Raw genomic sequence first — 17,299 nt, forward strand, 5'->3', positions numbered from 1 at the left:
TGGGGGCCTCTTCTGGGGGTGGGATGGACATCTCTGGACCCTCCTGGGCGGTGTGGTGGCGTTCGGGTCCTGCAGGGGTATAAGAGTATGGTTATTGCTTCTGTGTGTGCCATTTCGTGTATTGGGTGGGTGGCCGTGCACCCCAGTGCTGGCATTCCCTTGTGGGGGCTTTTGTGACGGTGGTCTGTGGGGCAGATGGGTATGTGCAGTGGGCATGCTTTGGTGATGGGTATCCATGCTTTGGGGACGCATGCAGGGCTATGTTTTGGGATGGGTGGGTTGTGATGGTGAGCCATTTGCAAGGAGTTGGTGTGATGGGGGTGGGAGTGAGGGTGGGGGTATGATTTGGCATGCAGGTGAGGTGGGGGAATGAAGTAGAGAAGATTGGACTTACCAGAGTCCATTCTTCCGCCTACTCCTGCGAGGCCCTCAGGATGCAGGATGTGCAAGACTTCCTCCTCCCATGCTGTGAATTCTGGGGGAGTAGGTGGGGGTCCGCCGCCAGTCTTCTGCACCGCGATGTTGTGCCTTGATACCATGGAACGCACCTTCCCGGTAGGTCGTTCCACCGCTTCCTGATGTCGTCCCGATTTCGTGGATGCTGTCCCACAGCGTTGACCCTGTCCACTATTCTTTGCCATAGCTCCATCTTCCTGGCAATGGTGGTGTGCTGCACCTGTGTCCCGAAGAGCTGGGGCTCTACCCGAACTATTTCCTCCACCATGACCCTGAGTTCTGCGTCAGAGAACCTGGGGTGTCTTTGGGGTGCCATGGGGTGGTGTGGATGAGGTGAGTGGTGGTGTATGTGTTGTAGAGTGTGGTGAGTGTGGTGGTGTATGGTGTTTTGTGCGTGGATATTGTGTGGGTGATGTGATTTGCCTCTGTGTGATGGTCTACTCTATTCTGTGCTGTCTCTCTCTGTCCTTCAGTCGCAATTGTGGTCGTAAGGGTTTGTGGGTGATGTGGGTGTGTGTTTTATATTTAATTGGGTGTGTGGGAGTGGTGTGTGTATGTGTCTCAGGTGTGTGTATTTTGAATTGTCCAATGTGGCTGTGTTTTGTAGAGGTGTGTATTTTGAGCGCGGCGGTGTGTACCGCCAATGGAATACCGCGGTTGAAAGACCACTGAGGGGATTTGTGGGTCGGAATGGCATGGGCGTATTTCTGTTGGCGTGACGGTGGAGGTTTGGTCATCGCCAGTTTTTCGCTGGCCGTTGCTGTGGCGGAATTTTGTGGATGTCGGGTTTTTGGCGGTTTGCCAGTTGCGGGTCAGAATGACCGTGGCGGTTTACCGCGACCGCGGCGGTGTTATGGCGGTCTTCTGACCGGCGGTAAGCGCCTTTTACCGCTGAGGTCAGAATGACCCCCTAACTCCAATATTTTGTCGCTAGACTGGTCTTGTGTCAAAATATAAATATGGAGTTAAGTTTGCGCTGAATTGGCGTAAAAAAAGTGACGCTAATTCAATGCAAAGCAAGTATAAATATGGACCTTGATTTTTTGGGAGGATGGCCTGCTCTATAGCAACCCTAAGGTTGCTGAGCCTGGGGCAGCCCGTGTGCTGGTAGTACCCCCATTGCTTCAGGGCCTTCCTACTGGGTTTGGCTCATGATTTGCCTTTAGCTGGGCATTGGGGGCAGGACAAGACCTTTGAAAGGCTTGTGACCCACTTTTACTGGCCCCAAAGATACAGTCACTCAGATGCAAAATGTAGGTAATGCCAAAGTTGTCAGGCAGATGGCAAGAGTGGAGGGAAATATAAGGCCCCCCTCCAACCTTTTCCTGTTGTCAGCACTCCCTTTGAAGGGCTGGTATTGACATTGTGGGGCCTCTGGATCCCAGGACAACCATGGGCAAAAGGTTTATCCTGGTCTTGGAGGACCATGCCACCAGGTACCCTGAAGCCATTCCTTTGAGATCAATCACTGCCCAGGTGGTAGGACGTGCATTAATGAGGGATTTTACCCACATGGGGTTTCCTCAGTAGATGGTATCTGATAGGGGTACCGACTTTAGATCCACATATCTGAAGTCTCTGTGGAAGGAGTGTGGGGTAACCTACAAGTTTACCACTCCTTACCATCCTCAAGGAAATGGTCTGGTTGAGCGATTCAACCGCACCTTGAAGGGCATGATCATGGGCCTGTCAGAGCCCTTGATGCATAAGTGGGACTTCCTCTTGCCATGCCTTCTGTTCACCTACAGGGAGGTGCCACAAAAGGGTCTTGGATTTAGGCCTTTTGAGTTGCAGTCTGGCCACCCTGTCAGGGGACCTTTGAGACTGGTTATGGTCTTTTTAGGGAAGGCTTGGAGAGAGCCTCCAGTAAGCACCCCATGATGCATTCAGTTACATACTGGGGGTCATTACAACATTGGCGGTAAAAGCCGATTACCGCTGTGCAGAAGACCGCCAATACACCGCCGCGGCCGCGGAAATCTGCCACAGCTATTATGACCCACATATCGGAATCCGCCGAAATTCAGACACCCACACAAGTCCGCCACACCAAAGGGCAGTGATAGACTGGCGAAAACAAAACCTCCACCGTCACGCCAACAGAAACACGCCCATGCTATCACGACACACGAATCCACGCGGCAGTCTTTCAACCGCGGTATTCCATTGGCGGTACACACCGCTGCGCTCAAAATACACACACATCTCCAAAACACCGCCACATTGGACAATTCGAATTACACACACCTGATACACATACAAACACCACTCCCACACACCCAACACAATATAAAACACACACCCACATCACCCACAAACCCCTACGACCAAAACTGATTGACGAAGGCCAGAGAGAGAGCACAGAATAGACAACCCCACCACACAGAGGCACACAACACCATCACCCACACAACATCCACGCACAAAACACCACACACCACTACTCATCACCGCACTCATCACCACATACACCACCCCACACATCACCTACACCACCCCATGGCACGGCAAAGACACCCCAGGTTCTCAGAGGAGGAGCTCAGGGTCATGGTGGAGGAAATCGTACGGGTAGAGCCACAGCTATTTGGATCACAGGTGCAGCACACCTCCATAGCTAGGAAGATGGAGCTATGGCGAAGAATAGTCGACAGGGTCAACGCAGTGGGACAGCACCCAAGAAATCGGGACGACATAAGAAAGAGGTGGAACGACCTACGGGGGAAGGTGTGTTCCGTGGTCTCCAGGCACAACATCGCGGTACAGCGGACTGGCGGTGGACCTCCACCTCCTCCCCCACAACTAACAACATGGGAGGAGCAGGTCTTGACCATTATGCATCCTGAGGGCCTCGGAGGAGTAGGTGGAGGAATGGACACTGGTAAGTCAAATCTTAACTATCATATCCCCCACTCTACCTGCATGCTATCACACACCGCCACCCTCACCCCCTCCCCTATCACTCCAACTCCTCACTAATGTACTAATAACACAAACCACCCATCCCAACACGAAGCCCTGCATGACACAACAAAGCATGGACACCCCTCACTAAAGCATGCCCATACCCATAACACCCCCCAACCATCATCACACAAGCCCCCACACAGGAATGCTAGCACTGGGGTACACGCTCACCCACCCATTGCACACCATGACACACACACATGCAATAATCATACTTTTACACCCCTGCAGGACCACTACCTAACGTCACCAGACAGGAGGGTCCAGACATCTCTACCCCACCCACAGAAGAGGCCCACAGTGATGACAGCAGCTCTGGCCAACTAGATCCAGGTGACCAGCCCGGACCATCGTGGGCCTCGGGACAGTCGGTTCCCCTCGCACAGGCACAGCCCAACACAGACCTTCCACCCTATGGAAACACCAGCACAGCACCCACCCAGCGGGCCCATACCTCCGTACCCAGGACACGTCAATCAGCTGTGTGTCCACCACTACAGGGAACCCAGGATAACCCACCACCCCAACAACAACAGGGACCTGGGGACAGTGGTAGTGGACACACGGTCCAGGGGACAGAGGCCCAGGAACACAGGGGAACTGGGAGGGCTGCCGTGCGACAGGGGGCGGACAGGCCAAGGGAACCCACTCTCCACGAGGCCCTCTCCTCCATCATGGGAGCATACCACCACTCCCAGGAGACGATGGCTACGGTCCTGGCCAAGTTTCAGGAGACCCAGCGCCTGCAGGAGGAACAGTATTTGGGATTCAGGGAGGAACTCAGAACCATCAGCTCCGCCCTGGGCACCATCGTAGGGGTGCTGAAGGACATACAGAACACCATGAGGGACACTGTGGCACTCCAAGGGGCCCCTGACACTAGCATGGACGATGAACTGCCCACCACCTCCGCCGGCGCTAGTGGACAGGACGCCCCGCCGCAGGACCACCACACCAGCACCCCACCCCCTGCAGACCGAGAACCACCCCACAAGCGGTCCCTGAGATCCAGGAACAGGACAGAGCACGATGGCAAGACCCCCGCCAAGAAATGAGACCACCCTGATTGTCATCCCACTGTCCCACTTTGTAACCCCGTCCATATTGGAACTGCCCCAGCTCCACTTCCTATGCCATATGGGCAGTGCACCTGTGAGACTAATAGACTGGACTCTGCCATGGACATTCCTCCACCATCACCCCTCACCATTTTACCACCCCCTCCAATAATTAGCACTTCAATAAACACCCTTGAACCACAAAACAATCTGGAGTCAGTCTGTGATTTAGAAAATGTGTATTAGCTATGACAGTGACAAAATCCGTTCTCAATAGTAATGTCAACATACCTATGTCACACATCACAAGTCCATGAAGGATGCAAGCAGATGACACACGTTGGTAACCACACCTGTGAAACCATAATGGAAATGTACAACTCAGTTTCCAAATACTGGTTGAAATTGACAGACAGGATAGAGGTAGAAGTGTGAAACTACTTGTAGTAGTCAAGAAAGTGTTCTCACCTGTGTGTCACTGGAAATATTGCTGTATGACTGAGTCCCTGTTGTCAATGTCTTCTTCCTCTGCTTCCTCCTCATCACTGTCCACAGGCTCCACAGCTGCCACAACACCGTCATCTGGACCATCCTCCTGCAGAAAAGGCACCTGGCATCGCAAAGCAAGATTGTGAAGCATACAGCAGGCGATGATGATCTGGCACACCTTCCTTGGTGAGTAGAATAGGGAACCACCTGTCATATTGAGGCACCTGAACCTGGCCTTCAGGAGGCCGAAGGTGCGTTTGATCACCCTCCTAGTCCGCCCATGGGCCTCATTGCAGCGTTCCTCTGCCCTTGTCCTGGGATTCCTCACTGGGGTCAATAGCCACAACAGGTTGGGGTAACCAGAGTCCCCTAATTGCCACACCCGGTGCCTCTGGAGTTGACCCATCACATAAGGGATGCTGCTATTCCGCAGGATGTAGGCGTCATGCACAGAGCCAGCAAACATAGCATTTACCTGGGAGATGTACTGGTCTGCCAAACATACCATCTGTACATTCATCGAATGATAACTCTTCCGGTTCATGTACACCTGTTCACTCCTGTAGGGTGGGACCAGAGCTACATGGGTCTCATCAATGGCACCTATGATGTTAGGGATATGTCCAAGGGCATAGAAGTCACCTTTAACAGTAGCCAAATCCTCCACCTGAGGGAAAACGATGTAGCTCCTCATGTGTTTCAGCAGGGCAGACAACACTCTGGAAAACACGTTGGAAAACATAGGCTGGGATATCCCTGATGCCATGGCCACAGTTGTTTGAAATGACCCACTTGCAAGGAAATGGAGCACTGATAGCACCTGCACTTGAGGGGGGATTCCTGTGGGATGGCGGATTGGTGACATCAGGTCTGGCTCCAACTGGGTACACAGTTCCTGGATTGTGACACGGTCAAACCTGTAGGTGATGATTAAATGTCGCTCCTCCATTGTCAACAGGTCCACCAGCGGTTGGTACACCATATGATTCCGCCATCTCTTCACATGTCCCAGCTGACCGTGCCCAGGAAGAACAAAAGCGACCACAGAGTCAAGCAACTCAGAGGTATGTACCCACAGCTACACAGAACACGAAACATAATCCAAAAAGTTGTCTGTAAGAGTGATGAGTCCAGGCCTAGGTATGTGTGACCCAGTTGAAAATTAAGCCATGTGGGCCCCTGAAATGGCGGCTGCCTGACCTCTAAGCTGGGACAATTGGATGTGAGGTAACTGCGCTGGCGTTGTACACCATCGCGGTAGGCGGTCGAAGACCGCTGAGCAATGCTGCATTGGTTAACATTGGACCCTATGGGTCCCAGGAGCAAATGACGAAGTGCGCTGGCGGTGATGATACGCACCGCTGCGGACGTCACCGCCGCGGACGTGACCGCCATTTTCTATCTGTTGAATCACTCGATACCTGATCTTCGACAGGAGAGGACCTATACTGCAAGTGCTGCTGTAACCTCGGTCTGGAAGAGACAATGGCACGTGCGTCTGGTGAAAGGGCCCCTGCCTTCACTGCACAGGAGTTGGAGAAGCTCGTGGACGGGGTCCTCCCCCAGTACACGCTAATCTACGGTCCTCCAGACCAACAGGTGAGTACATAGAGTACAAGTTGGATGGGCTATGCCTGGGTGGAGAGGGCTGGTTGTAAGAAGGAAGGGGGCAGAGTTCTGCGAGTATGAAGGACTGTGAATGCTTGTGCCACATGGCAAGGGCAGGGATGTGGGCCTCTCACTTCGACGGTGCAGCTGGTAATGACTTCTCTTCTTCGCCTGTACATATCATGTAGGTCAGCGCCCACCAGAAGAAGGATATTTGGCGTGCCATCGGCAAGGACGTCCGGACCCTGGGGGTCCACCAGAGAAGGAGCACCCACTGCCGTAAAAGATGGGAGGACATTTGCCGCTGGAGCAAGAAGACAGTAGAGGCTCAGCTGGGGATGGCCTCCCAACGTGGGAGGGGTGCCCGTCGCACCATGACCCCCCTGATGTTCCAGATCCTGACGGTGGCCTACCCTGAGTTGGATGGGCGCTTGAGGGCATCACAGCAGACACAAGGAGGTGAGTACACTCTCATTCAGCTGACTTTGCACGCAGTGGAGGGGTCTGGGTGGGGGAGGAGGGCTGTGGGTTTCCCTAGGCCAGGGCGAGTTCAATAGGCTAGGCACCTCTGTAATGCAGGCCATGTGCCACTCCACCCCACCTCTGTAGAGTGCCAAGTACAAGTATACATGCCCCTGTGTCATCTATGTGTGCAGATGTCCACCATAGCCACATAGGCCATATCCCAGGAACTGCATCTGTAGAGCCCAACAGCGCGGCGTAGTGCAGGGGGCTGCTGTGTCTGTATTGTCCGCCAACGGTAGCGGTAAGCCATGCACTCAACCTGTCTTTCTTCTGTCGCCCCCCCCCCCTTTTTGTGCTCTCCCTGTTCTTTTGTGCATCAGCATCATCAGGCGGAGGTACAGTGGCACCGGAGCACGAGGGGGCTGCATCCCACATGGTCATGGAGGGCCACACCATGGACTCAGAATACACCAGTGGGACGGAGGGCGAGGGGAGCTTCACGGCGGTCACCGGATCAGCAACCAGCGACACGGACTTGTCCTCCGATGGGAGCTCCCTTGTGGTGGCGGCAACATCTGTGCCCCCCACTTCTACAGGTACAGCCGCCATCCCCCCTACCAGCACCGCCCTCCCAGCAGCCCCTCAGCCTTCGCCCCGTGCCCGCTCACCCAGGAGGGTGGGCATCACCTTTGCCCCAGGCACCTCAGCCCCTGCCCCTGTCACCTCTGCTACCCTCAGTGAGGAGGCCATTGACCTCCTCAGGTCACTCACTGTTGGGCAGTCTACCATCGTGAATGCCATCCAGGGTGTAGAAAGGGAGTTGCAACACACTAATGCATTCCTGGAGGGCATTCATTCTGGTCAGGCTGCCCATCATCGAACCCTGCAATCTCTGGCCTCAGCACTGATGGCAGCCATTGTCCCTGTCTCTAGCCTCCCCCCTCCAACTTCCACCACCCAGACCCAATCCTCTGTACCTCTGTCTATCCCAAGCACACCATCAGACCAGCCTGCACACACGTCAACACACAAGGGAAGCTAAGGCAAACATAGGCACCACACATCCCACAGGCACTCACACAAGCATCACCCACATACAGACACAGCAACATCCACTGCCTCCACTGTGTCCCCCTCCTCGTCGTTTCCCTCCTCCCTCCCAGTGCCGTCTACACTCTCACCTGCATGCACTACCACTACAGCCACTAGGACTCGCACCAGCACACCCACCACCACACCCCGCTCACCTGCACTCACCATCCCCACTACCATTTATACATCCCCTGTGTCCTCTCCCAGTGTGTCTGTGACGCCCCCTCCCAAAGTACACAAACGCGGGCACACACACACACAACATCCATCCACCTCACGACAGCCTCCAGAACGTGCACCTGCACCCAAATCATCAAAAGTTACACCTCCTACAACCACCTCCTCTTCCTCCACTCCCAGACCCCCTCCAGCTACCCGTCCCAGTGTGAAACTTTTCCTGAGCAACATTGACCTCTTTCCCACCACCCCCCCTCCAATTCATAGGTCCCGTACTAGCACCTCAGCCAAAAAATCTCCGGTACCAGTGGTGCCTGTTAGAGGTATGTGGAGTGCACCGGGCACCAGGGCAGCCAGTGTGACACGGAACCAAAGCACAGCCAGTCCCCCCCCCTGTGAAGCACCAGAAGTTGGACAGTGCCCGACGGGATAGGGGGAAGACTCCAGCCGGCAAAGCCGCTCACAAGGGTCCCGGGGGGAGTGTCGACTCAGCTGTGACTCCTCCCAAGGTGGGGAAGGGGTAGAAGAAAGCGCCAAAGTCTGGGAAGAGCAGCACGGCGGAGAAGGCCGCCATCATCCCCGCTGCCCAGGAGGCCTCCGCCAGCCCGATCGTCACTGGTCAGGACGCCACGGCCAGAGTCAGTGCCCAGGAGGGCAGTCCCATCGTCACTGGTCAGGAGACCACCGCCAGAGTCAGTGCCCAGAAGGGCCCCGGCAGCCACAGCCCCGCTGGGCAATGAGGGACCGCCATGGCAAACACCGCTGCACAGGTCAGAGACAGCAAAGTCAAGCACCGCTGAACAGGGCAAGCACTGCTGAACAGGGCAAAGACCGCCATGGCAAGCACCGCTGAACAGGTCAGAGACAGCAAAGTCAAGCACCGCTGAACATGGCAAAGACCGCCATGGCAAGCACCACTGAACAGGTCAGAAACTGCAAAGTCAAGCACCGCTGAACAGGGCAAAGACCGCCATGGCAAGCACCGCTGAACAGGGCAAGCACCGCCAACTCAAGCACCGGTAGCCCATGTGCGGCAGGGGCAGTGACGGAACTGGGACCGTCACGGGGAGAGTGATGCACTCTGGGCACCAGTCCCCCTCCAGAACCAGTGGAGAACAGCATCCACTACCTCAGTCCTTAACAGGATGAAGCACTCTGGGCACCTGTCCCCCTCCACAACCAGTGGAGAACAGCATCTACTACCTCAGTCCTTAACAGGATGAAGCACTCTGGGCACCTGTCCCCCTCCAGAACCAGTGGAGAACAGCATCCACTACCTCAGTCCTTAACAGGATGTAGCACTCTGGGCACCTATCCCCCTCCAGAACCAGTGGAGACTGTCATCCACTTGAGAGACTGTGGCTTTGCACTCCCAGGATAAAGCAGTGGGAAAACTACCCACTATAGAGACTTGTGAGACTGTGGCTTTGCACTCCCCAGGATAAAGCAGTGGGAAAAACACCCACTATAGAGACTTGTGAGACTGTGGCTTTGCACTCCCCAGGATAAAGCAGTGGGAAAACCACCCACTATAGAGACTTGTGAGACTGTGGCTTTGCACTCCCCAGGATAAAGCAGTGGGCAAACCACCCACTGTAGAGACTTGAGAGACTGTGGCTTTGCACTCCTCAGGATACATCAATGGGCATGGAGCCCCCTCGTGAATCTGGCGTGGTGCTGTCATCCGGCTGAAGTGCCCCCCCTTCCCTTCCCCCTGAGATGCCTGTTGTATTTCGATCTGATGCCCCAACAGTGTTCTCTCCGTTTTGCTCAGGTATCTGATGTGGGCCTCGCCCATGCATTTTGGGGCCAGTGGTCCACGGACATTGAATGGTGCATACCTGCACTACTAATCGTGATGTATATTTTGTTGAATGTGTATATGTATATGTATAGATTAGCTTACTGTATTTTTATACATTACAATGGTTGCACTCATTTCCTTTTGTCTTTGCATTCTTCCGGGGGGGTTGGGGGTTGTTACTGTGATGTTTGGATATGCATTGGTGTGTGTGTTGTAGTGGGTGAGGGTCGGGGTGGGGTGGGGGTGTTAGGTGTGTGTGTCCCTGACTTTTGCCTCCCCCCTCCCTTATGTCGTAGGTGCAGTACTCACCATTGTCTTCGGCGCCGGCGTTGATGATGATCGTACAGGAGCAGGAAGACTATTGCAGGGAGTATTTGGAGTTCCGGCTCCATGGTGCCCTCCTTCCTCATGGAGTGTTTGAGGTGAGCATTTTCCCTTTGAAATGGCTGTTACCGCCGTGTTTTTATCCACGGTGAATCCGTCCCGGAAAAGGTGGCGGATTGGTAGGTTGTGATACTGTGGGCGGTACTTTGTCTCCCGCCTGTCTGTTGGCGGTGACCGCCGCGCTGCTTGTCTGTACCGCCGTGGCGGTCGGAGTGTTAAAGTGGCTGTTTTTGTTGGCGGTTTCCGCCACGGTCATAATTCCCTTTTTTTTTCCACCGGCCCGTTTGCGGTCTTACCACCGCTTTAACACCGTCCGCCAGGGTTGTAATGACCCCCACTGGCTTTTAGGAGCCAGTCTGCCCACTTCAGGAGCCTCCCTCAAGAGAACCTGGAAGCAAGAGCAAGCCAGGAATATATGAAACAGTGGTATAACCAGAAAGCCATTCTGGTTGAGTTTCATCCTGGGCAGAAAGTGTGGGTGGTGGGCCCAGTGGAGCCTTGAGCTCTCCAAGATAAGTGGACTGAGCCATTTGAGGTGGATGAGCACAAGAGTGATGTCACCTATCTGGTGAACTTGCGGACTCCTAGGAACCCTTTGACGGTCCTACATGTGAACCACCTCAAGCCTCACTTTCAGAGGACAGAGGTGACTATGCTCTTGGCAACAGATGATGGGGTGGAGGAAGAGAGTGAACCTCTTCCTGACCTCCTGTCTGCCAAAGAGAAAGATGGTTCAGTGGAGGGTGTGAACCTCTTCCCCTAACTGACTCTAGAACAACAGAGGGACTGTCTCCAGGTGTTGGGATAATTTGCCTCTCTCTTTTCCTTGACCCCAGAGGTCACTCATCTGTGGTCATGATGTGGACACTCAGGACAGCCCACCTGTGAAACCTAAAATTCAAAATGTTAACTCTTGCGGTTATTGAGTTTTCCTGTAGCCCTCGAGCCAGTCCTGTGGTCTTGGTATCAAAAGCTGCTGCTCCTGGTGCCACTCCAGAACTCAGGTTCTGTGTGGATTACCGGGGACTCAATGCGGTCACGAAGACTGAAGCGCATCCCACCCTTCCAAGCTGATGAGCTCGTTCTTCGGTTAGGGGTTGCCAAATATCTAAGTACTTTTGATCTGACCTCTTGGTATTGGCAGATTGCTCTGACTGAGAATGATAAGGAGAGGTCTGCATTTTCTACCCCAGATAGGCACTGGATTGGAGGATTTCAGTGCAGCCTACCTGGATGACATTGCTGTGTTCAGCTCCACTTGGAAGTAACACTTGCAGCACCTCTGCAAAGTGTTAGAGGCCCTGGAAAAGGCAGTCCTCACTATTATGGCTTGCAAGCGCCAGATAGGGCAGGGTTCTGTAGTGTACTTGGGGCACCAGGAAGGGAGTGGCCAGGAGCCACCCCTACAACCCAAGATTGGCACTATTCAGGCTTCGAAGACTCCCAAGACCCAGACTGAAGTGAGAGCCTTTTTAGGCCTCACAGGATACTATAGGAGGTTTGTTAAGTGGTATGGCACCATTGTTGCTCCCTTAACAGAGTTAACTTCCAAGAAACAATCAAAGAAAATGATCTGAACTGAGACTTACCAGACAGCTCTTGATGCCCTGAAGGCAGCTATGAACACAGCACCTGTGTTGAAGGCACTGACTTCTCTAAAGAATTTGTTGTTCAGACTGATGCTTTATAGCATGGTTGGGGAGCGGTACTTGAACAGCTAAATGAAGAGGGCCTAGACCAGACTGTAGCCTTCATAGGTAGGAGGTTACTTTCGCAGGAATGTAGGCAGAGTGCAATTGAGCGTGGAGTTTTTGACGTGGTCTGGGCGCTGAAGAAGCTAAGACCCTAATTGTTTAGGACTCACTCCAGGGTTCAAACAGACCACAGGCTCCTCAGATGGTTAATGCAAATGAGGGGTGAGAACACAAAACTGCTGAGTTGGTCTGTCTCCCTACAGGGAATGAACTTAACGGTGGAACACCGCCCTGGAACAGAACACGCCAATGCTGATGGTCTGTCCAGATTCTTCTGTCATAGTGATGAGAACTCCCATGAGGTTGAGTAGTTCTCCCCCCTTTCAGCTGGGGGGACACGTAGTAGATCTGGCATCTTTGACGTGGTCTCCCCTGTATTTTTTGTCTCTACTTCCCCTATGTTTTGTCTGTGTGCTGGAGTCTGTTTTTGCTGTTTTTGTTACTCTGGGCACTTTACCACTGCTGACCAGTGCTAAAGTGCAAGTGCTCCCTGTGTAAATTATATGTGTAATTGGCTTTTCCATTACTGGCATATTTTATTTACTAGTAAGTCTCTAGTCAAGTGCACTATAGGTGCCCAGGGCCTGTAAATCAAATGTTACTAGTAGCACTGGTGGTACAACCCCCAGGAGTAGCCCTGTAAATATGTTTCAGACCTGCCACTGCAGTGTCTATGTGTGCAGTTAAAAACTGCCAATTCGACCTGGCAAGTGTACCCACTTGCCAAGCCCAAATATTCCCTTTTTAAACATGTAAGGCACTCCTTAAGTTAGGCCCCTAGGTAGCCCCATGGGTAAGGTGCAGTGTATGTTAAAGGTGGGACATATGCTGATGTGTTTTACATGTCTTGACAATGAAATGCTGGCAAATGTGTTTTTCACAGTTGCAAGGCCTATCTCTCTCATTGATTAGCATGGGGGCTGCCTTTAATAATCTGTGAAGTGCAGTTTCCCTTTGGGAGCAGATAGAGATCTAGAGTTTGGGGCCTCGGAACCCACAATTAAAAAATATATATTTTGGTAAAGTTGGCTTTTAGATTATCAATTTGAAAATGCCACTTTTAGAGAGTGGGCATGTTCTTGCTTAAACCATTCTGAGTCTCTGCCTGCTTGTGTATTTCCTGTCTGGGTTGGACTGACAGTTGGGCTGTTTGTGAATCTCTTCTAGACAATGACACAAACGGAACTGGGATGTAACCTTCATATCCTGATGGGCCATCTGAGAGAGAGTGCAGGGATGAGTGGTCACTTACACCTGAATGGGCTGTGTCTGCCATCACACAATGTAGTCTCCGACCCCCTGCTCTAAGTCTGGATCAAGGCCTGGGCAAGGCAGGATCTAGTGAACAACAGAGACTTTCCTTTGAAGTTTGCCTACTTGAAAGGCAGAAAGGGGTATAAGTAGTAGTCCCAAAACCCCAGATTTTCACATTACTTCTAGAACCAAGAGGAACCCCTGCCAAGTAGAAGAGCTGAAGAGTTGGAGGAGGAGTGCTGCCCTTTGCCTGAGACTGTGCTTTGCTGAGTTGGCCTGAGGTTGCTGCTTCTGCCTGAAAGAGGACAGAGACTGGTATATTCCCGCTTGTGAAGAATCTCCAAGGACTTGGATTTAGCTTGTCTCCTATTTTGAAGTCTCAGGGCCATTAAACACTTTCTCTGCCATCAGCTGGACTCTCTGCTGAGGCTCCTGCCCTGCCAAGTGGTGCCCTATCCAGTCACTTGGGCCTCGAAAGGTGGAGCTGGTAGAACAAGGACTGAAATCCACACACAGGAAGCCACGTGGGGGAAATTTTGACGCACCACCGCATCGCGGCTGGAGAAACGACACAATACTCACTTGCAGCTGCTGAAAACGACGCAACCTCTATGCTGCGCAGGTTTCCACCACTGTGCGGCCAGATTTTTTAAGCATCATCGCTGGGCATCAATAATCAACGTAAACATGCACGAACCCAAAGGGAGCAGGGTCCAGACTGATTTTCATATGACTGGGTCCAAACTGGAATGGCATGGCGAGCAAAAAAACTGATGGATTAAAACCAGATCTAAGACTGGGGGTGAATGTTTGATTTGCTAGCATTCTCTCCATCATCTGTTGTTTTTGCATATGTCACCCTAAGTGAGAAGGGTATGCCCAGATGAGGTTCCATTGCTTGCTGTGATATCCTGTAACTGGTCTAGGGTGTTTGTTTCTGCTCCAGGAAGGATCTGGCCTAGCAGTTTGAGCAGGTCTGTTCCCATGGGGAGCAGGGTCACAACTGATTTGCAATTGGCTGGGTTCAAACTGGAATGGCATGGCAAGCAAAAAAACTGATGGATTAAACCCAGATCTGTGACTGGGGATGAATGTTTGATTTGTTCCGCATTCTGTCCATTATATGTTGTTTTTGCAGCTTTCTAAAAGTAGCATTTTTAGAATAGTACTTAAAATCCAACTTTAGCTTTAAAGATTATTTTAAATTACTATTCATTCGAGTGTAAAAAACATTTCTTTATATGTTCCCAAATTTTAATTATAACTTATTAAATGTAATAAGGTAACCACTGTTATTCTGTGGGAGAGCTAGACTTTCCACAGTGTAAAACAACTTTAGATGTTTTTCACTTTAAGCACACATAAAACGTAAACACACATATCCTACTTATTAAGTACCATGTATTAAGTACCATGTACCCAACCCTATGCGCCTTAGGGCCAGCCTAAATTGTGACACTTAAATATTAAAACGAAAAGTTTAGGTCTGGCCAAATGTAAATTTTACCAGAACGAAATTGCAGTTTAAAACTGCACTCAAGGCTGTAGTGGCCCATAAAGGTGCATCAGTAGCAGTTATTCCAGACAATCCAATAAGAACTCATCTCCTTCTTTAACAACTTCCTTAGTGTTACCTAAAGTATGTCATTTGAGCTTAGTAGAGCTACTAATACAGTAGAAGAAGGGGGCCATGCTAGTATCTGACATTTAAATGTAGGTATTGTCACAGTGCCAAACTGTATCCATTGAACAAGTGCACAGTGGGAGACCCCAACACCCAAGTGTAGTTGAACATATTATTAGATTTTTTTCTCCTTTGAAAACCGATTCTCCTAACCCCCTACAACATATGGTGGCATTCTGCCTTTCTTACCACTCTAAAAACAGATTACTTAAGTCCTTTAGAGAAACAACTCCCAAACAATTTGCCACATAAGAAAGGATTGAGGAAAAGTGTGTGAATGCTTTATGGATGTTCACAAACTCATAAGTTAATGCCTTGTAAACCCACTTACCACACCATTGCATGTATAATCATATTTATCAGGATAACTCATGACCTTTCCATTGGTAACGCCTATTTGCCACTCATAAGCCATTCTTTGGGATGCAGCTGATTCCTTTATAGCATCTAGCCTGCTGACCTCTTTGTGGTTGTCTCTATGAGATCTTCCACCAGTTCTGATCTAATCATCACTGTAGGAGGCTGGCATGGCTTGTAGTTGGTACCTTGTGGTACTTACACCTTGCGCCAGGTCCAGTTATCCCTTATTAGTGTAGAAGAGGTGTTTCTAGCAGCTTAGGTTGATAGAAGGTAGCTATGGCAAAGCAGCTTAGGCTGAACTAGGAGACATGTAAAGCTCCTACTATACCACTGGTGTCATCTGCACAATATCATAAGAAAATACAATACACAGAATTACTAAAAATAAAGGTACTTTATTTTTATGACAATATGCCAAAAGTATATCAGTGAGTACCCTCAGTATGAGGATAAGTTATATACACAAGATATATGTACACAAACCAAAATTAGGTAAGTAATAGCAAGAAAAGTAATGCAAACAGTAAAGAATTACAATAGATTGCAATAGGTGCACAAAGGTATAGGGCCAACACAAACCATATACTCCAAAAGTGGAATGCGAACCATGAATGGACCCCAAACCTATGTGAGCTTGTAGAGAGTCGCTGGGACTGTAAGAAAACATTAAGGGTTAGAAAAATAGCCCACCCCAAGACCCTGAAAGGTAGGTGTAAAGTGCACCTACTACCCCCAGAGAGCACAGAAGTCGTGATAGGGGGATTCTGCAGGAAGATCAAACACCAGCAATGCAACAACAGTGGATTTCCGGACCTGAGTACCTGTAAGATAAGGGGACCAAGTCGAATAGTCGCGACAGTGTCGAGAGTGGGCAGGAGCCCAGGAAATGCCAGCTAAGGGTGCAAGGAAGCTGCCACTGATTGGAAGAAGCTTGGAGTTCTGCAAGAAAGAAGAGGACTAGGAACTTCCCCTTTGGAGGACGGATGTCCCATGTCGAGATGAAGCTTGCAGATGTCTTCCTACGCAGACAGACTGCAAACAAGCCTTGCTAGCTGCAAGGGTTGCGGTAGAGGTTTTTGGGTGCTGCTGTGGCCCAGGAGGGACCAGGATGTCACCACTTGGAGGAGGAGACAGACAGGGCACCCAGCAATCCAGGAAGCCCTCACAAAAGCAGGCAGCACCCGCAAAAGTACCTGAACAGGCACTTGGAAGGAAAGTGAACTGGAGTCCACACAAAGTCACAAAAGGGAGTCCCACGACGCCGGAGGACAACTCAGAAGGTTGTGCACTGCAGGATAGAGTGTCGGGGACCCAGGCTTGGCTGTGCATGAAGGAAATCCTGTAAGAGTGCACAGGAGCTGGAGCAGCTGCAAATCATGCGGTACCCAGCAATGCAGTCTAGCGTGGGGAGGCGAGGACTTACCTCCACCAAACTTGGACTGAAGAGTCACTGGACTGTGGGAGCCACTTGGACAGAGTTGCTGAGTTCCAGGGACCACGCTCGTCAGGCTGAGAGGGGACCCAGAGGACCAGTGATGCAGCATTTTGGTGCCTGCGTTAGCAGGGGGAAGATTCCGTCAACCCACAGGAGATTTCTTCAGAGCTCCTGGTGCAGGGTGAATGCAGGCTACCCCCAGAGCATGCACCACCTGAAAACAGTTGAGAAGGCCGGCAGGATGAGGCGATACAAGGTTGCTAGTAGTAGTCTTGCTACTTTGTTGCGGTTTTGCAGGTGTCCTGAGCAGTCAGA

This window comes from Pleurodeles waltl, chromosome 4_2 (genome assembly GCF_031143425.1).
Source record: "Pleurodeles waltl isolate 20211129_DDA chromosome 4_2, aPleWal1.hap1.20221129, whole genome shotgun sequence".
In the NCBI taxonomy this organism is placed as follows: Eukaryota; Metazoa; Chordata; class Amphibia; order Caudata; family Salamandridae; genus Pleurodeles; species Pleurodeles waltl.